This window comes from Phalacrocorax aristotelis, chromosome 1 (genome assembly GCF_949628215.1).
Source record: "Phalacrocorax aristotelis chromosome 1, bGulAri2.1, whole genome shotgun sequence".
NCBI classification, from domain to species: Eukaryota; Metazoa; Chordata; class Aves; order Suliformes; family Phalacrocoracidae; genus Phalacrocorax; species Phalacrocorax aristotelis.
The window spans coordinates 148215457-148231699 of record NC_134276.1 but is presented as its reverse complement, the minus strand read 5'-3'; the positions used below and the strand labels follow the sequence as shown (position 1 = coordinate 148231699).

The window sequence follows — 16243 nt, the reverse complement described above, 5'->3', positions numbered from 1 at the left end:
GCGTTTTCTTCAGGATACATTCAATATTGCTTCCAGGTCATAAGCATTCAGCTGATGTCTCGCTGAAAAGTTCCACGCTTCCACTGAGCAGGAGTTTGCCACATGCACAGTGTCCCCTTCTGTACCTGGATGGAAGTGGCTGGGTCACTGAGGAAGAGTCCAACACAGATTTCTTGAACGCTACGGGACACCACCACACCATTTCCAACAAGGCAGTGCACCCAGAAGCTAGTACAACATGAGAGCTACTAATACAAGGCTTCAAAGTGAGAGATACCTTCAGAAAATGAGGCTAATAAGCAAAATTATTCTAAGTTTTATTACAGCTTTGTTAAAAGTTTTAGATCACTGTATTTTTTCCACTCAGCTGAGTCCTTCTACATCAGCTAATAGCAAGGATCTAGTGCAACTCTAGCCTTGAGACAGAAAGATATTGACCAGACAATGAAAAGCTATCAGCCCCAGCAAACCTGCAGATACTATGGTTCACTGACTATCTAAATTGCATTCATACAGCTCTCGTCATAAGAAATATGCTGGGCAAGTTCAGGGACAGGTTAACCTGCCATTGATTTATAGACATTCTAACTTTTTTTTTTTTCTCCGGGAAAGAATTTCTAGAAAAGGGTCTATTTTTATTTTTTACAGCAGTTCTGAAGTAATCTAGATATAAATGAAAGCTGTTGGATACCCAGTAATGTGATTCGTTCTTTTCCTTTCTTTCTTTTTTTTTTTTTTTTAACAGAGTGAGAAGAAGTAAGTTCTCAAAAAAATCCCCATTTGGTGTTTCTAAATGCTGGTCAGGACAAGCCCTCTCCAGGAGTTTAAATTCCTGTAGTCCATTCAGCCTTCTGCCTGCTGGCTGCAGCTACCAACAAAGCCTTATTTAACGAGTGCCAATTGTGACAGTACATTTTGCAATGCTGAAGGACCAAAGGGTGCACAACTTGCTCTGAGAAAAATGCCTCCTCTCAACAGGGGAGTGTGAAGCAAAAAAAAAACCGCAACAAAAAAACAACCAGTATCGAGGAACTTTTGCCTGATAAAGACTGAAAAATATTTTAAACCTCATTAGAAAAATAAAGTTTGCCTATTTCTCCTGTTTCATACATAGTGCAGGCAATGAACACATACGCTGTCACATTCATATTTTACGGGCTCTTTTTTTCCCCCAAACCTTCGTACCTCAGATTTGAACTTTAAACTTGTGACAGTGTTATGTTCATTAGAATAAAAATCACTTGCTATTTCCATTGCAAAGCTCCCCCCCAGAGGTTATCTTAGCTGTTTTATAAATCATATCAGGAGGAAAGCTGGCATAAAGGTTGACAGCTCACTCTAGATAATCATTTCCCCTTCTCTTAAGTGACTTTAAGGAGAAAGGAGCGTGTAGCTTGCCAGTTCAGTTTTTAGTGGTCAAGCATCCACATCTAACCACCACCAACACACTGACTAAATTAGCTTTTAAGCATTTTACTGAAATGCAAGAAAATCACAGTCCTTCTCAGGAGAAAGAGACTCCAACGTTCATCAGCTATCAAGGCGCATTTTCCCTGTCCTCCCAGTGCAGACCTCATTACACAGAATGGCATGAACTCCAAAGCCCTTTGACACAGGCTGGCACTTGAACGGAGGCTGGGGTTTAGATTACTGTTGATTTATCAGCTTCCTCAAGAGTTGGACTGATTAGGCTAATGGTTTATATGGGATACAATTTCAGGAGAAAAGTTATGTATCGTGGGGGCAGACAAATGAAGCAAGTTCTTGTAGGAAAGAGAAGCTACAACCCAGGGCAACACCCTATTCAGTAGAAACTTGAAGGGAGTAAACAGGCACTGAAAGAATCCTGGGTTTAGGAGAAAAGGTCACCGTGAATATTATACTTTTTCTACATACATTAATAAAACTGAATCCTGGGCAGAGAGACTGAAAAATGGCCCCTGTCCCAATTAACTTTTAAACCACTTACACAACTCCTTTTTTTACAAGCTAAAAGACAGAGCAAGATGTAGACTTTTGTCTTGCTGTTGTGGTTTGTTTGTTTTTATTTCCCATCCAGGGCTTTAGGGAGTGTGTCTCTGCTAAGCATTTCTGCAGCTGTTCAAAAGCTATCTTAGCGTACAATACAGTATCTGAATAATTGTCTCAGGTGACTATTAAAGTCTACTGCTGCACCATAAAACCATGAGGATAATCCTGAAAGTGCGTATCAGTAACTAAGATATAGGGAGGTTATTTTCTCACTGCCTCATAATACAGAATCAGAAGACAAATTCAATTCAATGCCATTAGGAAGAAGAAAATCCAACCCTGAAAAAACAATACCTTTTTACACAGCATATAATTGGACTTCAAAATTAATTTCTCTTGGAAGCCAAGAACTTGATAAGATAACAAAAACGGACTGGATATTTACACAGACAATGAAAATTATACATGGAATTATTAATTTTGAGGAACAAATATTTGGGAAAGATGTTACATTTTATACTTCAGATAGTGACTGTAAACTGACCAGCCCAAACTGACAAAGACAATGAGTAGTTCAATTTGGTTAGCCGCACACAAATAGTTAACTGTAGTGATGTGGAAATAAAGGAACTTCTGAAAGTAGAACAGAATCTCAATCTTATGCAATAACTTCAACGAAATACTGCCAGTAAAAGAGATATTACATAAAGCACTACATGTTGCAGATATTACTAATTCTCAGTCTTCCTGTATTTTTATTAAGGTGATCTTAGCTTGTATAAGATGCCCATGAACCAGATGAACCTTGTATCTGGTATACCCTGGTAGTTTCAGAGGTTGGAAGCCTATTTACACTAATGGAAGAGATTATATAGAAGTATTATACAGTTATTTATGCACATAAATCTTAAAAAGACAAAGGATTACATAAGAAACCACCCAGTAAAAGGGGGTCAGAGTTGAAGGCACATTTGCAGATAGGCGGGAGGACACTGAACAGCTTCCACTACCAAGTCCTTGCTACATGGTGCTGAGCCTTTATTTTCCAGAGCTGTCAGGCTCCCTCAAGTCCACGTGAAGAAGACGTTTTAAAATGCACTGATTCCTAGTCTGGTGCAAAACCACTGAGCAATGTTTACCAGATTTTCTGACGTGAGGAGTTTTCACTAACAGTGGAAGAGCTGGGTGTGTTCTTGCTGTTAAGCAGATATTATGCCTAGTTCTCCCTTGTCACTGGGTTAAATGCAGTGAAACAGAACTAGGAGGCAAGTACAAAATCAATATTGTGTTTCCTCTAAAGGAAGCAAGGAGGTGAGGAAATTGTCAACCAAAACCTCTGCATTGTGTCTTCGACCTAACCTGTTTTCAGTGTTGTTACATGTATTGCATTAACTGGCAAACCACATAAAAATGTCGCTTCATGCCCATTGAATGCAAATTCTGGGAAATGAAACATGGGAACTACTAAAAAAGAGGCAGTGATTTGGGACAAGGAGGACTATATCTAATTTCTAGTGAAACTACCTTAAAAAGGTAAGTAGTTAGAACTGGCTTCGTTTTTTGTGTAGCCATTAACTTCTTTAATGAGACTCTGCTGGAACAAAGATGTAGCTATTCCAGAGCCTGGCCAAGTGTTGTTATTGCAGTTAAGACTAAAGTGTGCTTTTAACTTTGCAGCTTGTGATGAAAGTTGTTGCATCAGTGGGAGTTCCTGGCAATACCTTCTTAGATTCCCCGAGATGAGCTTGCCTTGGGTAATCTCAGAGAAAGCAGTGCTATGCAGCTGGATGCCAAGGTCAGTGACAAGCTTAGGACACAAAATAAGAATTGCTTGGGCCCATTGTCCTCAGGAACAAAAGTGACATAAAGCAGTATTCTTTTCCCACTGGGAGACCAGCTTCTCCCCATTTTGCTGCTTATTTTTAGCTTTGGTCAGAGATGTGAAAAGGCTAGGGTGGTACTCACTCTCCCTTGCACCTCCCTGGCAGTCTCTGAGGACATAGCTTCATTTCACCAGGTATGCTCTCTGAGAGCAAGATCATTCATGGGTGTTAGTAATTGTTTTGGACAAGAAATGCCTGGGAAACAGCCACATATGTGGAGGTCCATTTCAACGGATATTAAACATCAATGCATCTAGAAGGCCATATACATTTTGCCTTTGGTTTGGACTCTGGACATTATCTTATTCTTGTAGTTTATGCAGAATTCATAACAATGCCTGATACTCCAGTTACATCTCTGCTTTGTAGATGCATTGAGGAGGGCTGTGGGATGAAAATATTGCCTTGTTTACTCCAGACTCACCTTAAACCCCTTACACAGATTTTACATGGTCTTTTTGCATTTTGTTATTACAGATGCCAAGCCATTAGCATGCCTACCCTCTTGTACTAACCTGAAATTATTAAATGAAATGTTTACGATTATGGCTGTAGATTATTGTTGAATGTGGACAGTTCAATACAATTTCTAACCTGCACATGCTTGCCGCCTGGGGGCTGTGAGTCATGTTTGTTTTAAAAGAGGCAGCGCTCACAGACTGTCACTCACCTGGGTTATTAGAAACAGAGCACTTTAAGAATTACTTTGCCACCTCCTCGCCTCTAAATATAGCTAGCGTGCGTGGGTCTTAAGCGATTTAGCTACTCTGAGAAAAGGTCTCATTCCAAAATAATCAATTAAAAATCCATCATTTTAAGAACTATGTGGGCCTCAGGCCAAATGCATCTGGGATGTAATACCTTTGACTGTTTAATGCTGATATTAATTATTTGTATTACAGCTCTGGATCCTAACTCAGAATGAGATTTCTTTGCACCAGCAAGTAACAAGACCTGTTCCAAAGAGCGAACTATTTAAGTAGGCATGATGGACAAAGAGCAGCAGCAGAAAATCATCGTTATTCCCCGCTTCATGGATGGCAAACTGAAAGACAGATTCAATGACCTGCCAAGGGTCACATAGGAAAAAAGTAATTCATAAATCCCAGCACAAGGTCTTAAGCCATGAGATCTCCTCTCATTCTTTAATCAATAATAAAACACCACAGATGTCTAAGAATCTAATATCTACAAAATTGCTCCAAGGTCTACAGGCACGATACAATTAATTTCCGTTACGAGCAATGTGATGTGAGGGCACTCTCTATTGACCAGAAAAAGTAGGCCTTGAAGAGTTTGCAGTTTTTAAAATATTCTTTTAATAGAGAATATAAAGATAAAAATGAGGGGAAACAGTTGCCAGTTTAGCTTTGACCCAAGCTAAATCCAAAGTAACAGATTCAGGAAGTAAACCAATTAAAAAAAAAAATATTCAGGTCTAAAAAAAGCAAAGTCTATAAGTGAAAATATTTGTAATGCATTTTCCTTTTTTAAATTAAAGCATTGTTCCTCAGTGTTATGTGTTCTGCTGGCTTGAGTTTTAGGGCTGTACTCGGCCACATTTCTTAACTCCCTCCACTATTAGCACAAAGGATTACCAAGAGAAATTCTCACAGATTCACCTGCCTGAAGGATTTGGATTTCAGGAAGAACATCAAGTGTCAAAGAACTTGCAACATGATCACAAGAATCAACAAAGCTGAATTGCGTAGGTCAATACCTGCAGGTCATAAGGAAGCACTGTGGGAGAAGTTCAACTCACCCAGCCCCCATAAGGCCCACACAGGGAGCTTCCATGAATACCTGAACTCTTTCTACCCAAATCGCTCTGTAGTTTCTTACAGGTATTTCCACAAATGTAACAGGAATCATCACTAGGTTACGCAGTACATAATCAGGCCTCAGCACGTACAGAGCTTAACCTCTGGATCTTCCCACCACCCTCTCTTATTGCTTGTTAAACTAGTAGTAAAAGTTAAAAAAATTTACTACTGCTCCTATGTAAGCCTGAATCTTGCAATGAGTTACGGTCATGTCTAAATTTGTGCACAATATACATTAATGCATTAATGTATGTTGTGCATATTAATGTCAATTAATAATATTGACATTAATATGATTGCTCATGTAAGCATATATATCCACTTTTAGGTGTTGTGACAGGTCTGACTTTTATTTTACGCTTTTAAAGCATGTGTTTAGCCTGGAACATGTAGCTACTGCTCCAGTAAAATATCAAATAACAGTACTCATGTTATTTTTAATAAAGCATGCTACATTTAGAGAACTGATGACACAACTAAAGTGGAGAAATTAAACCATGTTTCATTACAACCAGTCCTAATCCTCCATCAATGCCTATACGTAAATCAAACTGATAAAAGACTCTAAGAAAACCCCTGGCTAATACATTTTAACCACCACTCATTCTGCAGAAAGACATTACAACACAATACTATTTTCCTTCCTTCCAGTGTTATACAATGAACTTTGATTCTCTAAGGAATTTACACAGGGAGCCAACCAGTATTCTTTGTTAAAACTATTGCACGAAAGTACAGAAGTGAAAATCTAAGTTTGCTGCTTTGTAAGAGATGTTGAGATTCCTCGCTGTCATGGACTCACTAGATGGAAACTTTGTCCCATCAGTGTTTATTCTGATAAGTTATCTCTAGCTGTTGTAGGGTAAAGTTCTTAGGAAGTTGCTATCATTCTCTGCACTTGTGAGAGTTAAACTGCATATAGTCCTTACTCGTTCAAGATCTACTCCATGAACCTTCTTTATCACTGGGAAAATTCAGGTTTAAAGGAGGTGTGACTGGGCTTATTTTTCAAAAGCATAAAAATAATTGAAATCTTTGTGAGACACTTAAGCTGAGTGCGAGCCATACCCCACAAGTTAGAAAAAAAATATCTGTTGGCTTTGATAGGGTTTGGATCAGGTCTACTGCAGTGACAGAAACAAGTCAACTACTCTTATTTCTGCAAGAATGATAGTCAAAGGACTTGACTTCAAGTGAGTAATAGCCCATTAGCAATAGTCATATTTTACATGTTTCTGAATTTATCATAAAAGGTCATGAAACTTTCTAGGTGGCTTGTTTATTCAGTAAAATCTGGTAAAGAAAGGAAACCTGCACTGATTGAATGGAATGTCCATAGAGTTTAACAGGACCTTCTGTGGAAGGCCAATAGCAGAAAGACTGCATTCAGGCAAATTAGGCCACTGTAATGTGCCCTTGACCTCACTTATGTAGCATTAATATCAATTTATCTGCCTTGTCATGTGAAGAATAGAGGGAATACTGAGTGGTAAGGAGGAGTGATAAGAGTCCCCGAACTGGCTTCAAAAGCAGAGCGGGCACAATTTCAGAAAGGCATTTTAGAGCCTAAATATTAAACAGTGCACCTGAAAATTCAGAATTAAATGACTGAAGTAACTTCATGAAAGATGTAGAGAAAACATGAACTAAGAGTAATGGTGAATATATACATAATTTAAATATATGGGGCTAAAATCTGCCCTTGGGTCATAAGATTATGCAGAGCGGATAAAGGGGCCCATTTATGCTGCTGAACAGCCATTGACTTTGACTGCTGTAGCCTGGGAAGGCAATGAAGTGACTGAGTGTGTCATGCAGTGCAGTGCTAAAAGCCGAGAAAAATGAAAGAAGGATGGTAAAAACCTACACGCCCAAACTTGGGGTAGTCACTTAACTCTGTTAACAAGTTCCTTGTGTAACGGTTATAAAGTTCTGCACCCTTGCCTAGGAAGAACAGTCAGTTTCAGCGGAAAGGAGGACAGAACTTGGCTTCCATCCTAGTGTGAGCACATCATCTGAAGCCTCCTCTTCAAAAGACGGCCCATTGATAAGGATGGATTAAGTGTTAAAACAGATGCTTGTGATAAAAACCACTCTGTGAACACCTGGGTGTGGTACTCAGCAACAGGCTTCAACAGAGCTATTGAGGTGAGACAGTTGTTGGATTCTGGGTCACCAAAGTCCAGACAACATGGAGCTAGAAGGACCATGTGTGATTCAGACCTGAACTTCACTGACTTTAGATACCATTTTCTGGAAAAGGGTATTTAACATTTACTGAACACAAAGATCTAAAATAGTTGGTCTTTTCATTGACTTTGGTAGATTTTGGATCACAATCAGAAGGACCAGAAGCTACTGCACACAGAGACATTTATGAAGCCCGAAGTAGAAGTGGAGCATCAAATCTTCATCCCTGCTATCATAATGTCAGGATGGCTAGTGACCAGAAGTCATCATCTGACAATTAATTGTTCAGTTGGCTGTTGAAACAAGTTCAGGACCTTAGTTCACTTCCCAGCAAATGACAGTATGTGACTGTTGCAGCAGCATTTTTGTCAGGCTTCACAGGAGGATCCAAGAACTGAGTTGTCATTATTGACTGGTTATTCTCTCACCCCTTCTTGTAGTTCATTCAGGTCATTGTTGAGGTGGGTATAACAAGCCTTTCTATTCCTGTCCCTGGGATATGGTAGCAGGGAAGCAACATACTAGGTATTATCTGCCCTTTTAGGAAGACTGTCATTTGCCTGCCCGTCCTCAGCTTTAGTTGTCTGATTAATCAGGTAACTCTCTCTACTCAGTACAAAGCATTACAAATGGAATTTGGCCAATATGGACCATACTATTATTATTATTATTGAATCAACTTGTGCTTGTTGTATCTCATGAACTACTGCATAACTGCCTCAGCGTAACTGTATGTATGTACAGTGCTCCATACTGTGCACACCTGAGCAAGGCCATTATTCTTTATGATCCCTTTCTGAGTCTAAACAGTACAGCACAAAACCTAAAAATATATGCACACATGAAGTCCCTAAAAAGGGTTAAAGGAGGCTTTGAAAAATTTCTGTTTGCTAGATGATTTCTCTGAGCTCAAATGGTCTATAAAGTTTCAGGAAGAAAATATGTAACAGGCATGAATAAATTTTGTACAACTGTTGTCAGTGAGATCACCTGATGAAACAGAAACAAATTAATTCCCCGGTCAAGGCAGTAAATGATTGGATCTGCACCCATATGACTACTTTTTACTACTAAAAGCACCATTTTCAAGCATACTGCCACAAATACTAACAGTCTGAGTGCACATATACAGAATCCTGAGGCAGTGAAATTAAATGCATGGCAAAATAACTCTTTTCAAAGAAGCAGTGAACGCGGAATGAAAACCCACCAAAGCAAAGGAACTAATTCTGAAATCAGGATGCATTACTACCTGGGTCTCTGTTGGATTGCAGTGTCCAAATACATACCCATCCAAACTTGGTTTATCTGATAGCAGTCATGCAATCTCACTAGTAGTAGTGAAGCAACTTTACCACAATTTTCCTGTCTCTTAACATGCATCACATCCTTTCTCTTACTGCATTCCAACCCCGGGTTTTTTGGAAGGCAAGTTACTTTGAAGGACACCTCCCAGTAGCATTAAGAACATCGGTCTCTATGGTTCATTTTGTCTTTTGCGTTCCATGCTCCTTCACACTATATGGATCATCAAGTTTGTAGCTTCCTGTAGCTTCTTTACTTCATTAGAGCTAAAAGTCTAGCTCATGATCTGCATACTCTGGGACACTTTTGCCAGGGCAATATGACATGGACTAAGAAGAGGATGTATGTCAAGTACCTTCACTTTGTTCTGTTCTTAGGATACAGTCAACAACTCTCTCTTTAATGTGTAATGCCACCAAAATCCCTTATTGAGCCTCACAAGAAAGTAATTTTTCTTCTACAAAGACAGTTCCTGCTACTGTTAGAGGCCAATAATAAGATATATTCACTTGCAAATATGCATCTGTGTAGAAATAAGGATGGGATGAAGAGCATCAAGAGCTCAGTTCCCAGTACTCTTAGTGTAGCTACCAGACTGGGAAGCCAATCTTCCACGGAAAGGGGCAAAATTGTGCTGTCCTTAATGCGGGAAGCTGATTATTTTCCTTTTAGGAACACTTTCTCATCCTCTTTTACTGCAGAGCTCCTACAGTCATTTTATACATATATATATACAGACGACTCACTATAGCTACTGTTAAGGATGTATTTTTCTCTCAGCTTCACTATACCCAATTATACAGTAAAATGCCTTAGCCAACAGGAGAGTGGCTCATTCCCACTGAAAGAAGGCAAGGTTATTGCCTTGAAATCCTTCCCATATAAGGAGGGATTTTTCATGGCTCAGAAAAGCAGCAGGAAGAAACCTGGTTTTGCTCCATGAGGAAGTGACCTGCCCTAGGTCTGTACCAGCTCACAGTGTCATGACTTCTCTCCCGTTCTGAATTCAACACCCCTGGTCAGAGCGCTGCAGATAGGAGGAAAGGGGTGAATACAATGCCTTTCCTGCCACATGGCAGAAAGAGGCTGTGTTCCTCCTACTTACCTCCACCCCAGGCAAGGCCTGTGGATACCTTCTCTGCAGAAGGGCATAAGGGACTATTTCAGAGCTCCTGTGTGCAGTGCACACAGGTAAGAAAACCTTGCCTTAAATGTAAAAAGACAGATTACAGTGGGGGAAAAAACAACAACCCAACAAGAACTCGCACAGCTACCAGAACTAGGTTATTGAGGGTGCTATTTGTCATCCGCTGTATAAGAGAGCATACATTTTGAAACAGGCTGGCGATTCCATTTCATTCACTTCTCCTTCCTATTCCACAAGTGTCATTGAAAGTAAGCAGCAAAGTCACCCTCTTCATGAATTTCTCAACTGAAATGCTCTCCTGAGGATTGTTATCCTGCTGTTATGTGATCTAGTCTGGAAGCCTGCATGTACCAAATTAAAGAGGACTCTATGAATCAAAGCTGTGAGACTTGATACTGAGGCATATAATGAGCACAAGAGCACGTAAGGCCCAGTCCTGCTCCCACAGAAATGAGCAGCAACGGTCTGATTCTGATTGTGCTTATCCAGCTATAAATCAACTGCAACTTCACTGAAGCGCGCATCAGTAAAAGTGAACAAGCAGTCTTTCAGCCACTAAATTCCCAACATAACACACACTGTATTTAGTAGAAAATATTGTCCCAGCTTGAATTTGCCTGCAGGGTCATCCTGGGAGAAAATACTGAGGAAATGTTCAAACTGTGTCTTAAGAGAAAAGTTGTTATGATACAATGGAGGAGTGGGTTAGCAAACCCTACCGAGCCCCCGCTAACTGCCCATCTGCAGAAAAAAAAGAAGCAGGGATTGTTCTCAGAGACCAAACTAAGCAAAAGTACTTCTCTCCCTCTGCTGTACTGCCAGATCCTCCTGAGTCCAGAGCTGGGGGCAGGATTTGATGACCAGATAGCTATTAAGAGATTCCATAAAATTTTATGTGTTTACGAGCACTCTTTATTCAAGCTAAATAGACAGTGCAGACGAATATCTCTTTGTACGGTGAGACTTAAAACAACATAGAATGTCAAGCTAAGCCACAACGTGTTATATCAGCCAAAAGATTTTCACCAGGACTAGTTAGAATTGCAATGGCAGGGAAATGAATTAGTTGCAACAGAGTGTAACAGAGAAACCATGGTTATCATGGCTTGAGGGGAAAAAAAGAAATGGTATTTTTGTTAAGGCATAGTGCTCATCAGAATGGCAAGGTTGAAGCTATGAGAAAGAAAATTGCCCATTTCTACCCAAGGATTTTGTTATGCTCTTTGCAAATGGGATTGCACCAAAGAACATCATCACTACTAGAGAGAATAATTGCATCCCTATCTTATCACCTCTTTATCTTTTTAATGAGCATTGCCTGGCAAAGCACCATACACTGGGTCACAACTCTGCCCAAAGAGGATTTGTGTTTGGGTAGTGACTGAATATGAATTTGTAGCCTATTATTACTGGGCATTATACGGACCACTAAATGAAAAATGGTCCCTGTCCCAATTAACTTTTAAATCACTTACACAACTCCTTTTTTACAAGCTAAAAGACAGAGCAAGATGCAGACTCTTGTCTTGCTGTGTGGTTTGTTTTTATTTCCCATCCAGGGCTTTAGGGAGTGTGTCTCTGCTAAGCATTTCTGCAGCTGTTCAAAAGCAATCTTAGCATACAATACAGTATCTGAATAATTGTCTCAGGTGACTATTAAAGTCTACTGCTGCACCATAAAAGCATGAGGAGTAATCTTGCAGCACAGCAGAAAATACCCAGCAGCCAACCCTGCAGACCATCGTCCCTGTTAGCAGAGAGCTACCACAGCCGAGTGAAGATTCAGGAAGACAGAAAGAGCACAGGGAAGGCTCTGGACCTTAAATTGTACATTTCTTGCCAACTAAGCAAAAGTTGCTGATTGTTAAATATTGAATTGTCTGTATTCATCCCTAGCCAACTGAAGTCAATGGACTTACATCAGGGAGGACTTTAACCCATTACATGTGAAATGTTTGTCTTCTCCTTTCCCTCTCTGTCTCTCCTTACAGCCTTTTATATACTGCAGTAAAGGATCCCCTTTAAAGCCCAATGTATGGTAATACAGTTTAATTGTGGTTGGTTGGCCTGTTGGGGATAAAATGTGCTGGTTCCAAGTCATTTTGCTGACTCTAAACTTGGCTCCATACAGAGAGCTGGGGGAGGGGAGGCTGCTAATAAAAATAGCTGTGCTACCTGGCAGGGCTCTGCATACTGCAATGGTACTGTTGGAGTAGGCCCTATAATTGCAGATAATTGATTTTTAAAACAACGATGTTTGCCTCACACTGACTACACAGTTTGCCTCTTAACCCTTACATAACAACTCACACACAAATTTAACTCCCAGACAAGCACACTTTGGGCACTCATTCCTCAAGGAACAGAATGTACTCGCTCTGCATTCATTACACAACTTCTTCCAAGCTGTGAGTTGCAGACAGATGAATTGCTGAAGGCAGGAATCTCCAGCCTTCGTTTCCTGCAGGATGACAACAGACACCCAAAAGCTGGGGCATTTGTTTCCTCTCCCTACATCCTCCGATCTAGCACTTCTACAGAATCCCACCCACCTGGATCAGTGACAAATGCCAGTTGACAGGACAGGTGATTACTACTGATCAATATCTTGCTTACATGCAACACTTAGGTTCTTTCTTCCAGATGGTTGTTCCTCAAAAATAACCACCTGCGCAGGAGTACACCTCTCCTTGTCTGCTTTCAGCTCTCATAAGCATCTCCAAACTGCCAGAGAAGCTGCTCTATTAGCGAAACATGGCTCACATCCCACCAGTGATATATATACTATGTGTTAAGAAACTCCAATTTTAGATGACCAATAATGAGCGACAGGACCATTTAGCCTACTGACATTCAACTGTTAAATGAATCCAGTTAAGATTAACAGTGACCAAAGGTTCAGAACATCACAGAGCAGTTTAGTACCCCCATGGGAAAATGAGCTTGCTTCAATCCACAGGGCCTAGCTCCTTCACTGCCTTACATAAATACCTACATCTACACAAGTACAAAAACCTCACGGTATGATTTGGGAGCACTTTAAAAGTTAACTTTATAACTTTACCTATTTGTCTATAGACATACCAGGTCTGTATGTCTACAGGTATCTCCAGTATCCGTAAAGCTTTTGCTTGTTTACTTCTAGGAATCTCTTGTCTGCAGAGATACCTTGGTAACTTCTTGCTAGATACTTCTAATCATCTCTGTCTCTCCTCAGTCGCTCACTTAAATTGACTGTAAGCCTTCTATGTGCATTTGGAGTGGCACTGTAGCAAGAAACTTTCCAGTTTGGTTTCCAGCTTTGTGATTTTCTTGTGCCACTAGATCAGAGCAGTAGTATAACAAGGAAAACTTTACTGACTCTTCTATTAATGGTTGAAACCTCAATGTCTTAAAACTCATTTTGCTCTCTATTCTTTGTCTCCTTTCTGTTCAATCTGTGAAATGAAACTTGATAACCTCTCTGCTTTTATAATGAATATTTTTCTCTGTCTGCTACTTTAGTGTTATTTTAAAGGATCAGATTTTGTTCTGCAAGCTGTATTTGATAATGCTTAACAAATAACTCTTCTCACTGGATTAGTTTAAAAGTAACTTACTATGGTGTTGGCAAAATCTGTTTTATTAGTACATCTGAGCATTATAATGACATTGACTCTCTCAGGGCCTTTAATGACACACAATATCTTGCTTTCCTAATCAAAACAATTGTACAGATCAAATAGCACCATAAAAGCTGAGGTTAATGCCCTTTTCCCTTCAGTACTGCACAGGACTTTAAACACCTCACCGCATATGCGTTACTTTCAGCTGCAAAGCTGGTTCTGTGCTGCAGATGTATTTTCAGAAGCGAGACCACTGCTGGAGTATTCATGTGCACTGAAAGAGGAATCAAGGCGAAAAATGGTTCATGATGTGCTCATACACAGACCTACTGAAAAGGTTTACCTAGGTGCCCGCCGATCCCTTTCTGAGTTGTGCCTCAACTGGAATATCAAGCTGTGCAGGGCAAGAGTTTACAGACATTTTTCATGTGTTGAAGTATTTCTTATGATATGTCCACATCACAGCTTTTGATCCCCCCCCGTGCATATGCCTTGTAGCAATGGTGCTACTTGATGGAAGACAGTAAGCAACTTTAGAGAATAACCTTACTCATTGTCTCTTTAAATGACCAGCAAATGAGCTTTGTGCGATTTTTGAATCATGTATTAATGATGTATAACTGAGCAGACAATCAGCAGATATGACCATTCTTGTGCTGTGTGGAGACTATCTCCTTTCACCTTCTCTCACTGCTTGTTCATCACCACCCAATGTGACTGGTCACTTAAAATTACATACTATCGTTTCCGCCTCATAAGCGAGGAACTGGAATTTTTCAAACAACCTACATTCCACTACTGAGAACTGTCTTCCTCCAAACAGTGGCCTGAATAAAAGAGACGGACAGGTGGACACAGCTGTTTTGGAGTTAGAAGCTCAACCAAATGGCAGCTTATGCCAGGGAACCCTTCACTGAGCTATACCCAGCAGGAAGCATTCCTAACTGAAGAAAGATCCTTTCTTGCTGTTTTTGAAGCAGTTTCCCAGAGAAAGAAGACAGCAGCTTGAAATCCTCTGAAGCAGAAGCATGTGAATCACAGCGAGATTACATAGGTGTCAACATCTAATACAGCAGAAGTGCTTTCTAACCAGAGGGTGTAGGTTTTAATGGAGTAGCACAAAAACTGACTCTGGTCCGTTACACTAAACATTTTTGTAACACTCTTCTTTTGGCATGCAAACAGTATTTCAGAATTTAAGTTAAAATATGAACTGAAACTCAGTGTTCATGATTTTTTTTTACTCTGTAAATCCTTGGTTGATTTAATGCAGGAGGCACAATTTGTCGATTTTACAGAAGAGCTATTTGAGGAAACAACTCATTTATGTTAGCAAGGGGGTGGTGAACAGAAGCTTCAGGTGTGGTGAGAATGTATTGTTGGTGCCTTCTTCACCACTCTAATTATGGTGGATAAATGGAGCCATAGGAGGAGACAGGATGGAACAAGGCTGATCAATATATGCCTCTCCCTTGCCTTCCCTGCAGTCAAAAGAGAATGATTGCACTTATCTGGCCTTCTTCGGGAGTATCTATTCCTTGCTGGAGGTTAAATGAAAAACTCTTGCATTCCTACTTTTATGCTGACCCTAAATTTGTGTCCTGATTCTACTGTCTCTGGCTATATGGATAGTTCTTCAAGTCAATGGGAAAATTGTCATGAAAAAGGGTTGCTCACATGAATGAGGTTTGCAAGATCAAGCCCTTCATGATCAGTATAACCCTGGGCATCGGACTGATATGGCGTCCCTGATTTACAAGAGTAATCCTATTAGCATCAAAGGGACAATTCACATGAGTAAGGACTGTGAGAATGGGCCCCTCAGGAGCAACTATCACCACAGTTATGTATCTAACCTCACTTAGATCACAGCAGTTTTCAAATGTTGTACAGGCACTTTATGCTGCTACTGAACTTTGAGAAGAAAATAGACCTTGAGCTCAAGTTTACTTCTGCTTTACTGACTATGGCCCTGGTCTTGCACTCTATTTAGACTCCTTCCCACTCTAAAGTGGTTCAGGGTCTGCAAGAAATATTGGCTTCTCTTCTTGTTTCTTTTCTTTTTCTTTCCCTTTCTTTCACTTCTGTCTTTCCTTTCTAATTTTGTTTTCTTTTTATCATTTCTCTTAATTCCTTTTTTATTTTTGTCTTTTCTCTTCCCTTATTTTCTTTCAATTTTTCCTTTTGTTTTTAATTTCCTTTCCCCTTCCTCTTCTTTTTTTTTTCTTTCACTTTTTCTTTTTTCTTTATCTTTCATCTTTCCCTCCTCTTTTCCCTCCCTTCCTCATATCTTCTTTCTGTGCCTTCCTTAGAATTAGG

The 16243-nt window shown here is 40.0% G+C and overlaps 1 protein-coding gene across 1 annotated transcript in view; it reads right to left on the bottom strand.

Moving 5' to 3' along the window:
* SLC15A5 (solute carrier family 15 member 5) overlaps positions 1-14130 on the bottom strand; it is a 63746-nt gene extending 49616 nt beyond the window's left edge. Inside the window, exon 1 of the mRNA XM_075114967.1 lies at positions 14110-14130. The gene's annotated coding sequence lies outside the window, so the exon portion shown is untranslated. The remainder of the gene's footprint in view (positions 1-14109) is intronic.
* Between the last annotated feature and the right edge of the window lie 2113 nt (positions 14131-16243).